The sequence below is a fragment of the Otolemur garnettii genome, unplaced genomic scaffold (assembly GCF_000181295.1).
Source record: "Otolemur garnettii isolate 467f Iridium unplaced genomic scaffold, OtoGar3 scaffold00095, whole genome shotgun sequence".
In the NCBI taxonomy this organism is placed as follows: domain Eukaryota; kingdom Metazoa; phylum Chordata; class Mammalia; order Primates; family Galagidae; genus Otolemur; species Otolemur garnettii.
In genome coordinates this window covers 7,537,487-7,549,042 of record NW_003852490.1, presented here as the reverse complement: position 1 = coordinate 7,549,042, position 11,556 = coordinate 7,537,487, and the positions used below count along the sequence as shown (strand labels likewise).

General features: G+C 41.0%; 1 protein-coding gene and 1 non-coding gene across 9 annotated transcripts in view; both read left to right on the top strand.

Moving 5' to 3' along the window:
* Positions 1 to 11,556, top strand: part of LTBP1 (latent transforming growth factor beta binding protein 1) — a 437,504-nt gene that overhangs the window by 194,507 nt on the left and 231,441 nt on the right. The gene's annotated exons all lie outside the window — the stretch shown is intronic.
* On the top strand, positions 6,478 to 6,593 carry LOC111727142. Its single transcript, XR_002774765.1, has one exon. It is a non-coding gene; the product is annotated as a U5 spliceosomal RNA (small nuclear RNA).

The following is an 11,556-nucleotide window of genomic DNA, read 5'->3' as shown; positions in this document are numbered from 1 at the left end:
AAAAAAAAAAAAAAAAAAGAAAAGTTCACTTCCATGGTCTGCATAACATTTCAACAAGGCGTTGCCAACTGCCAGTAGTGTGGTGGTATAGACAAGGAGGATACTCTTGGTTTACTAGTAACAGGACAGATATTGTTTTTCCAGATGAGATGGAAAGGGAGATATATTTGTGCAGATCCATCCTACTCTACTTAAGTTCTAATTGTGATTGATATTGAGCATTTTGACAATATTTGAGGATACGGGTTTTTTTTTTTGAGACAGAGTCTCACTATGTCATCTTCCATAGAGTGTCATGACATCACAGCTCACAGCAACTTCAAACTCTTGGGCACAAGTGATTCTCTTGCCTCAACTTCCCAAGTAGCTGGGACTACAGGCTCTTGTCACAAAAGCCCGGCCATGTTTTTGTTGCAGTTGTCATTGTTGTTTAGCTGGCCCAGGCCAGGTTTGAACCTGCCAGCCTTGGTGTATGTGGCTGGTGCCGCAACCACTGTGCTACAGTGTTGAGCCGAGTATATGGTTTTTTGAGATAAAATTTGGTAAACTTGAATCTCTTGAACGATACCAGTTAGTCCAAACGTGTCATGAAACCATCATCCTTTTGGCCAGCATGTCATCTCTGTGCTGAACTTGCCTGTATAAAGTCTCTGAATTTTGACATGTAAACATGATACTGGATGGAAGGATTGCTTGAGCCCAGGAGTTTCAGGTTACAGTAGCCTATGAGTGAGTCCTAACACTCCAGCCTGGGCAAGTTGGGTATTAGAGAAAGACTTCAATTAAAAAAAGAAAAAAGGCTGGCTTAGCACTCGTAGCACAGTGGTTAACAGCGCCTGGCAGGTTCAAACCCGGCCTGGGCCAGCTGAACAACAGTGACAACTATAACGAAAAATAGCTGGGCATTGTGGCAGGCACCTATAGTCCCAGCTACTCAGGAGGCTGAGCCAAGAGAATCGCTTGAGCCCAGGAGTTTGAGGTTACTGTGAGCTGTGACGCCATGGCACTCTACCGAGGGCAACATAGTCTCAAAAAAAAAGGAAAAAAAAAGGCCGAATGGTGTTTCATTATGAATATATCCACACGTTCCTTATTCATTCATCCATTCATGCATTGGTGGACACTTAGGCTGATCCCCTATTTTGGCTTTTCTGAAGATGCTGTGTAATGAACATGGGAGTTCAGACACCTCTTCATTCATTTTCTTTAGATACATACTAAATTCCCAAAATGGAATTGCTGGATCACCTGGTAGTTCTGTTTTGATTTTTTTGAGGAACGTATTTTCCATAATGGTGGTACAAATTTGCTTTCCCACCAACAGTATACAAGGGTTTCATTTTTAAAAACATCTTTAGACATTTGTTATCTTTATTAATAAAAGTCATTGTTGCAGGTGTGAACAAAACAACACTTGAGAGTGTTTTGAGCACAGAGAAGTTGAACAGAAAATAAAGTAGAGTGAATACGAATTCATTGGCTGGTATAGCAAAGCGGAAATTTTCTGTTCCATCTGCTGCCAAAACCCCATCGCATTTCTGTTCCCTCCCTCTGGTCTCTTCCTCTTTCCGACATGCTGTACTGATGCCCAGGTTCTCTTACTCCTTCTCTCTGATTCCCTCTTACTTGACCTGCATCCATCGGGCGTACCCTTTGCTGTTGCTCACTCAGCTCATTCAGTTATTCTGAAATTCTGCTTCATGTCCTTCATGCCGGTGGGAAGGGGAAAAGCTGTTTGCACCTGGGGAAGTTTTGTGCCCCAGGAGAGACATTTGGCAATGCCAGGAGACGTTTGTGGTGGCCCAGACTGGGGGTGTTCCTGGCATCTAGAGGGGGAGGCCAGGTGTGCCACAGCGCATCTTGCAGTGTACAGAAGCCCCCGCAGCAATGGCGCCTGCTGGCCCCAAACGTAAGTAGGAGTAAAGCTGAGCAACCCTGCTCTAAGCGTTGCCACTTTTTCCTACCAAAAAAAGTATCTTAGACCCTTTCTCTGATATTTCTGTTCAGGTCCATGGAAAACTCTCCCTCTTAATCTCAGGATTGTTCTGTAGAGATGAAACTGCCAACATTTCGTTACAAATGTGCTCCTTTGTTGACGGTGCCGGGGCAGAAACCGGCAGCTTGCCTTTCAGCCGTGCTTGTCAGCGCGCAGCCTCGCAAGCTGGACCCAGGGTCCTGGAGGCTTGCTTTACATTGGGCAGTTCGCATGAGATGATCATCTTGGATTTCAGACGGTGCAGGGGATGGGATTGGCCTTTATTCTGAGGATTCTCCAGAAACCAAAACAAGAAATAATGAATAGGAAACCGTTCAACACAGGAAGCACTTTTGCATATCTCAGAAGTGACTGTATAACAGAAACCTCTTCTCAGCACTAAGCATTGCTACTGTGGACACCCATTTGCAGCGTGTCTGAGCTATGGCTGTTGGAAAAGCAGAGAGTGCTGAGTGTGTTTATTTAAATAATAGCATCATCACATGTTCAAATAAACATAGCACCTTGGGAGGGTATGGATTTGTTATTTCTAACCCAAACATCTTTGTACTTGCCTTTGAAAGGGTCATTTTGCCAAGTTTGAAAGGAAAAAAAAAACTATCCAAGCATTGAAAGTCTGACATATTATTTAACTTGTTGAAAAAAGAAAAACCTCCTTGTGGCCAAAACACTCTAGGTCAGCTGGACAACAGTGTATATCATGTTTTTTAAAGCATTCACTTTTGGACTGAGCAGCAGCCCTGGAGAGCAAGTAAAAGGCATTGCCCTCACCTGCGCAGAAACTCGTGTAGCAGTTAGTTTTCCCTTATGTTTTGGCCATCTTGCCCGGGAAACTTGGAATTTCCACAATGTTTCTTTTGTGCTTTTTTACTTGAATGAAATGCCTGTTCTTAATTCCATCGAGATGTAGAAGGTTAGAGTTCATGGCTTATCTTCATGAGACCCCCCAAGTCCATCATTTATATGACTGATTATTTTTTCAGTTGCTTTGTCTTTTGTGGTGGCACATATAATAATATAAAATTTGTCATCACTGTCATTTTTAAATGTACTTTTCAGTAGCATTGAGTACATTCCAGTGTTGTACAGCCAGTATCATTATCCATGTAGAGACCTTTTCACCAGCCCAGACTGTAGCCATTGAACAGTGTTCCCCATTCCTCTGTTCCCTCAGCCTTTGGTAACCTCTGTTCTGCTTTCTGTCTCTATGAATTTGAGTATTCCAGGGACCTCATGTCAGTGGAATCGTTGGGCATTTTGTCTTTCTGTGGCTGGCTTATGTCGTTTAGTATAATATGGATTACCAGGTTAATCCATATTGTAGGAAGTGTCAGCCTTTCCTTCGTTTTTAAGGCTGAATAATACTACCTTTGTTTATCCATTCACCTTGATGGACATGTGGGTGGTTCCCATGTTTTTTGGCTGCTGTAAATAATGTTGCTGTGAGCGCTGATGGACCAGTATCTGTTTGAATCCCTGCTTTGGCTTTTTGGGGGCATATACTTAGTGGAATTGCTGGCTTCTGTGGTAATTCTATGTTTAATCTTGAAGAGCTGCCAGACTCTTTTCCTTGGAGACGGTGCTGTTTCACATTCCCACCAGCAATGTGAGGGTTGCCATTTCTCCACATCGTCAACAATACTTATTTGCCCTTTGTTTTTTTTTTTTTTTTCAAGTAATAGCCATCCTAGGAGGCACGAAGTGGTTTTGATTTGCATTTCTCTAATGATCGATGCCACTGGGCTTCTTTCCCTGTGCGTATTGGCCGTTGATATATCTTCTTTGGAGAAATGTCTATTCAAGTCACTTGCCCAACTTTGAATTGGTTTGGTATAGTCAGTTTTTTAAAAAACAGGGATTTTCATCTGCCAAGTTCAATACTTACAGCCCTATTTCTAGCCGATATGGATTATGAAACTTTTGGGAGATCTAATGCTGGTCCTGCCACTTGGACAAGCCCCATTTTTATTAAATCTTGATTTCTTCATCTACAGAAGGCATGTATAATGTCGATGTTTAAGATCCCTTGGGTGCCTAAAATGCTATCATCTTGTCTGACATAAAACCTGTCTTAAGAGGAGAATGATGGAGTGTAAATGGGATTAGGCTATCTTTGTTATGTTTTCCTCTGAAGATACTTTCTGTGATTTCCAAGTATGTACAATGTGTTCCCTTTTGTACTTTTTTTGGCCCCACTTTCTACTTCGAGTTAAAGTATGATTTTGTGCAATTCTAGTGATAAATTGTGTGGTAACGTGTCATCAGCCTGAAAAGTTCAGTCAGAAAACCAGAGGCCGAAACATTTGACATGCTTACAAGTGACTCGGCTTTTTTTTTTTTTTTTTTTTTTTGCTTAGTTTTTAAAAGCAAAGTTTTCAGAAGGTTTTGGCCAGAAACAGAATAACTCCATGGTGGCCTGAAGGAAGCACAGCTTGTTTGGAGCAGGATGAAAGGATGGAGTCTGGTTGGGCCAATAAGGTTGTGGAGGACTAAGTTTTATTTTCTTTTTTAAAGGAAACTGAAATGAGGGGTTTGCGCGCCTTAGAATGTGCTGGGGCCCTGGTACAAACTATAACACATGTATCATTTGGCATTAAAAATCTGAGCCACGTGGATTTAAATCACTAAACTAAGGGGGGAACGTCTAAGGTCAATTTAAAACTTAAGGAACATAGTTTTATTGTTTTTTATTATTTTATAAGCAACGGAAATTTATTTCTCACAGTTCTGCAAGCTGGGAAGTCCAAGATCAAGGCCCTGGCAGATTTCATGTCTGGCAAGAGCCTTTTATCTGATTAGTAGAAGGCACCTTCTCATCGTGCCCTTATGTGGTAGCAGGATGGAGTGTTCTCTAGAGTCTCTTTTGTATTTTTTAATTTTTATTATTATGTTTATACCATTCAGAACCCCCCACCTTTTGGCTTCTTGATTTTTTATTTTATTATTTTTTTGGGGGGGGTAATTAATATGAGGGTTACATTGTTTGTATTTGTAAGGTAAAGTCCAAGTTGTAGTTTAGTCCTTAACCCAGGAAGCATGCCGTATACCTGTACGGTGTACAGATGACAGTGAGAACTTACTGAACGCCCCACCTTCTCCCCCTTACTGAATTTGACTGTGTTTTTCTCTGTGGGCCTGTAGTTGTTAATCTACTAATTTCAATTCAGTATCGAGTACATGGGCTGTTTAATTGATTGATTGGTTTTTTATCTTTCCATTTTTTGGAGGGTGGGACAGAGTCTCACTTTGTTACTCTGGCTAGAGTGCTGTGGCATCATAGGTCCCAGCAAACTCTTGGGCTTAAGTGATCCTTTTGTCTCAGCCTCTCGAGTAGCTGGGATGACAAGTGCCTCCCACAATACCTGGCTAATTTTTCTACTTTCTTTTTTTTTTTTTTTTTTTTGAGACAGAGCCTCAAGCTATCCCCCTGGGTAGAGGGCCGTGGCATCACAGCTCAGAGCAACCTCCAATTCCTGGGCTCAAGCGAGTCTCCTGCCTCTGCCTCACAAGTATCTGGGACCACAGATGGCCACAGCGCCACCTGTGGCCACAGGTGCCACAACGCCTGGCTATTTTTTGGTTGCAGCCGTCATTGTTGTTTGGCGGGCCCGGGCTGGATTTAAACCCGCCACCTTAGGTGCATGTTGCTGGCGCCTTAGCCACTTGAGCCACAGATGCCGAGCCAATTTTTCTACTTTCAGTCAACATGGGATCTTACTATTGCTCAGGCTGGTCTTAAACTCTTGAGCTCAAGCAATCCATGTGCCTTGGCCTCCCAAAGTGCTAGGATTACAGGTGTGAACTATTGTGCCTGGCCTATTTCTAAAATTTTTTATTAATTTTTTAAAAGTTATTATGGGTATATAATAGTTGTATATCCTTATAGGGTGCACGTGATATTTTGATATAGGCATATAATGTGTGTTAATCAAATCAGGGTGATTGGGGTATCCATTACCTCAGGTATTTATTATTTATTTGTATTAGAAACATTTTAATTCTGGTCTTTTAATTATTTTAAAGTATTTACATGACTTATTGTTAATTACCTAGTCACTTTATTGTGCTATTAAATATTGTTCATTCTGATCTATCTGACTATATTTTTGCACACATTAACAATACTGACTTTATCCCCATCTCCCTCAGAACCTTTATCAACGTCTGGTAACCATCAATCAGATTAAATAAAATGATTTAAAAATGGGTAGAGGATGGGCGGCGCCTGTAGCTCAAGGAATAAAGTGTTGGCCACATATCCTGGGGGTGGCAGGTTCAAGCCTGGCCCTGGCCAAAACTGCAAAAAAAAAAAAAAATGTGGGTAGAGGATCTGAATAGACATTTCCCGAAAGAAGACATACAAATGGCCAACAGGTATATGACCAAATGTGCAGTGTCGTTACTCATCAGAGACGTGCAAATCAAAACTGTAACTGGATACCATCTCAATCCAGTTAAAATGGCTTTTATCAAAAGAGAGGCAACTCTGGTTTCTCTTCAGGTCACATAAGTCTTTCACCTTTTACTAAAGATTTCCGTGGAGAGGAACAATTCTGAGCCATAAACTAATTTTTTGAGGCCTTGCTTTGGTGAGGCTACACTAGAAAAAAAAAAAAAGACAGGCGCTAACGAATGTTGGTGAGGAGGTTGGGAAAGGGGGATCTTTGAACACCACTGGTGGGAATGTAAATTAGTACGATCACTGTGGAGACTAGGATGGGGATTCCTTAAACTAAACATCGAAGTACCTTCCGTCCCACTGCTGGTATATGTCCAAAGAGAATTCAGTATATTGAAAAGACGTCTCACTTCCACGTTGATTGCAGTCACTACTCACAATAGCCAGGATTTGGAATCAGCATAAGTGCCCGTCAGTGGATGAATGGATAAAGAAATTATGGGACGTATACACAACGAGATTTCATTTCTTCTAAAAAAAAATGAAATCCTGCCATTTGCAACAACATGGATGAAACTGGAGAACATTACGTTAAGAGAAGTAAGTCAGGGACAGAAAGACAAACCGTGCATCATCTCATATGTGGGAGCTAAGTATGAAAATAATTGTTCTCACAGAGACAGAGAGTAAATGAGGGTCACCAGAGGTTGACAGTAATAGCAAATAGGCGTGTCGTAAACAAAGAGGTGGTTTTTATAATATGTATGTAAATTTGTTTATCTGTTGCCAATTCCCAGGTTTATCTTAACTTACTAAGATGAACAGTTTCTTACATTTTTTTTTTTTCATTTGGAGTGAAAGAATAGGCAGAGACGTGAGCATTCTTCAGCAGTCAAAATATGGTGTTTAACAGCATCTGCACTGGGAATTTACTGTCTCCGTGTCCCAGGAGTCATCCGTGGCTCTTTTTCCCTTTAGGAGGTTGGAGGGTGGAGGAGCGAGAGGTTGAGTTTCGATTCCCCCAGTTCCTTCCTGCAGGGTCCCTGGGGGTCTTTTGCGCTCCTCTCCCTAATGCCACAGCTGCCATCTTGAGGCGTTCTCTTTGCCAGTTCTCGGCTTTTCTAACCCACAGTTATCGGGAAGTCTCTCTATTTAACTGTCTTAAATTTTGCTATGCTTGAATGTGCCTCTGTTTCTTGACTGGCTCTTGACTCATACTAAAATTATAGTTGACTAGACTTGAAGGTAGATTTCTTTTTTAAGTTGATTGGTGTGACATCTTTAAAATAAATGTAATTAGCTTTTCTGAATATGTAACACATGGCACAAAATTTAAAAGGGATAAGAGGACTTACTGCCGTCTGAGGAAAGTAAGTTTTCGTTTCCTTTTTATTCTCTAAACTCTTCCCTAGGGGCAAATAGTCTTTTCCTGCTCGTGTTGTCTCCCAGAACCTGAATGTACTTCATAGCCTAGAAACTGCTAGGATGTTTAATTAGCTGTATGATACTGTGCTTTGTTCATTTAACAGTCCGTATCAGTACAGATATACCTGCCGTAGTTTTTTTAAAGGCTGCATAATATTCCGTCCTGGCATGTAACTTAACAAGACTGAATTATTGGACATTTGCCTTTGTATTTCTGCTGTTATAATCCAGGCTGCAGTGAATAATGAAAGTTTTAATATAAGTTTGTCAATATCTGAGGTTAAATTCATAGAAACAAAATGGCTACGCCAAAGGGTATCTGCTTATTTAATTGTAACAGATATTTGCAGAAGTATCTAGTACAAAATTCGAACCAATTTGTACTCCCAACAGTACAAATGAGGTTGTCTATATCACATATTCTTTCCATTACAGATTCCACATTTGAACTCTGCTGCTCTGATTAATTAGATTAAGTCTCTTTTCATGCATCTAAACAGAGTTTCTCAATGTTAGTATTATTCATATTTGGGGTGATAATTCTTTGTTTTGGGGGGGCTGTCCTGTGATTGGGAGATGTTTATAGCATCCTTGGTTTCTACCTTTAGATGCGGATAGCAACCCATACCTCCCCAGGAGTAGCAACCAATGTCTCTAGTCATTGCCAAATGGCCCCAGAGGGCAAACTTGTCCCTTTTGAGAACCACTGATCTGAAGGTTTTTCTCCTTTGCCCACTTTTCTTTTCCACTGCTTATGGTGGTTTTGCTCTTTGCTTGTTTATCTTCAGGACATACAAAAATTTTGGATTTTTTTAATGTAATAAAATTTATCAATCTGTTTCTTGTCATTTATATAAAACTGATGTTGTCTAACATATTGTTAAATAAAGATCCCAAACCCAATTCTTCTTTCTTTATTTTATTTTACTATATATTTTAAGAGACAAGTTCTCACTCTGTCACTCAGGCTCATTACTGCCTTGAATTCCTGGACTTGAGTGATCTTTCTACCTCAGCCTCCCCATTAGCTTGGACTATAGGCATGTCCCACCAGTGCCTGGCTAAATTTTAAATATTTTGTAGAGGCGGGTCTTGTTGTCTTTCCCAGGGTGGTCTTAAACTCGTGTCCTCACAAAATCTTGCCTCAGTCTCTCAAAGTGCTTGGAGTACAGGCATTGAGCCCCTGCATCTGGACTCTTTTTGCTTTATTCAGCTGTTGTACCTCTTCACTTCAGTCTTAGACAACAAACCAGGTGAAACCAAAGTAAGCCCTGAATTTTGTTAGCATATAGATGTATTGGAGAAGGTCAGAAATCTAAAATTAATAGCTACCACCACTGAATTTCTTTTGCACACCCAGCACTGTGTTTAGTCTTATCCTTGCCACAAAGTGCTGAGTGATTGGGCTGTTGTGATCATTTCATAGATGAGAAAGCTGAGTTTAAGTAACTTGGCAAAGGACGCAGAGCTAGCAAGTATAGCACAGCTGAGTTTTAGACTCAGATCCCTCAGAATCCTTGGATCAGGCTTTAACCCGTGCATGGTTTTGCTGCAAGCTCTCAGTGCTGGGGCTGGCGTGGGGCTTCCAGGGAATTCTCAGGGAAAGGACCACGTTTGGCATCCTCGTGGCTCTGTCTTCTTTCTGCTTGGCTTGGAGAGACCACAGGGTACTTTCCTTCCTTCCATCTGACTCACGCTGTTCAGTGACTCTTGGGTCTTGGTCTGAGCTCTGTCTTGAACTAGTGTGAACTGTTTCCTCATCTGTAGACTGGGAAGAGCAATACCCACTTTATAGGATGTTGAATGGTTAAATGAAAGCCTGGTTTGCAAAAATGTTTTATCGTCAGCAGAGTAATTTCCATATGTTGGGTGTTACTTTTGGTTATTATTACTTGTTGAGTATCGTATCATTTGATTGCGTCAAAATGCAAATTTATCGAGCTTATGGCAACTGAACTTATTTTAATGTATTGTAAGATATAAGAGGTTGGTATCAACAAATGTAATCAGTGTGGTTGGACAGTTAAGTTCACGAACTCATCCTAGAAATACATACCTCATTGCTGAATATCAATGGATATTGGATCATCCATTGGATATGGATGGCCAAATGTGACTGAAGGTAACCATGGTGATATTCAGCAGTGAGATATGTAACATTTTTTCAAGAATGAGTCCACAAACTTCATTATCAGAACTCATTTGATGACGGCTCGAATGGCCATTCTAGAAAAAGGGTTCGAAAATTGCTTTGAAGGGTAGACTAGACACTGGCATCAGTGCACAGCTTCTCAGGGGGAGTACTTTGTAGGTGGCTGGAGCGACATTCAGCAATCAGGTATGTAGCATTTTTTCTGGATGAGTTTGTGAACTTAATTGTCCAACCTTGTGTATTTAATTTCTTGTGTATATTAAACTTAAGAATGACATGAATTGATAGCATTGCCTGGTATATCAATATTTTCATTTGGCTACAATTTCAAGTCTATTTCAAACAAATTGCCTACTACTTACAGTTTTAATGAATTTTATGAGAGCCCAAAGAACTTTGATTCTACTTGATTTACTATTTGGGGTTTTCATGAATAATTTAAAAATCTGACAATTCTGCAAATGACAGATTTTATATAGTTGGCAGCCGCCCCCTTGGTAACCAAAGAGCTGAGGCTTTGTTTGGACTCCAGGCATGCATGGAAAACAGACATAATTTTCCTCCTTTTCTAGAGTTCTTGCATTTAATATATAATTCAAACTTGAAATAAGAGATGCTGAAAAATGTGTGTGTCCAACATCAAAGAAAGGTGTTCAGATCCTAGAGAGTCCTTACTGGCTGTGATCATTTAAGGTGTTGTCAGTCAGAATGGATTGTGGCTCATGTGCATGTGAGGGTGAAGAGCTTCGAGGGCGGTGAGCAGTGAAGGGGGAAAAACTATTTCATGTGGCTCATTACTGTCACTGGTGTGTTTCTGATGCTCTAACCCATGGTACGAGGTGACCCTGGGTACAAGACGAGTGAACATTTTATGGAAATCTGTCGAGAATTGTTTTGAGAAACATGGGAGCAGCTTAGCGCTGAAAGTAGCTCAGGGAGCATCCAGTTCTTTTCTTCGTCGTTTTCTTCTTTTCCATTATATAGATCAGAAAAGTGAGGCTTCGGAGAGAAGTGAGGACCTCAAGGTAACTGTTGGGGCCAAAACTCAGATTCAGACTCGGCTTCTGACTCCTGTTGCATTGCCAGAGGAGATTTTTTTTTAAATCTGGGGCATTTTTGAAGTGGCGTCTTTAGGATCCTCTTCCGTGGAGATTTCTGATGCAGTTCGCACATATGTGTAAGACACGAGTGTCATAGACTAGGGATTCTGCCCCAGCTGCTGAAACGCAGGCATTCATTTCTCACGGATCCTTGTTCCCATCCAAATGAGGTTGAGGGTGAGAGTCTTTGGGTCCCTGGGCAACCATACTCAAGGGACAATGGATGTATAAGGCAGTTTTCCTCAGTGTTGTTGAACTCTTGTTCAACAAAAAAGTGAGCAGGTTCTGTTGTGTAAACTTCAGATAGAGATTGATGTATAGACTATCCAACCCAGTTATCCAGGGATTAAGAGTTAAAAATGCAAGTAGTCACACAGAGAAGTATCCTGGGGCGCTGACAGGCCACAGAGGCTGCTACTTACTGTCCACGAGAATTTCTGCTGGGCTTTTTATTTTTTTATTTTTTGAGACGGAGCCTCAAGCT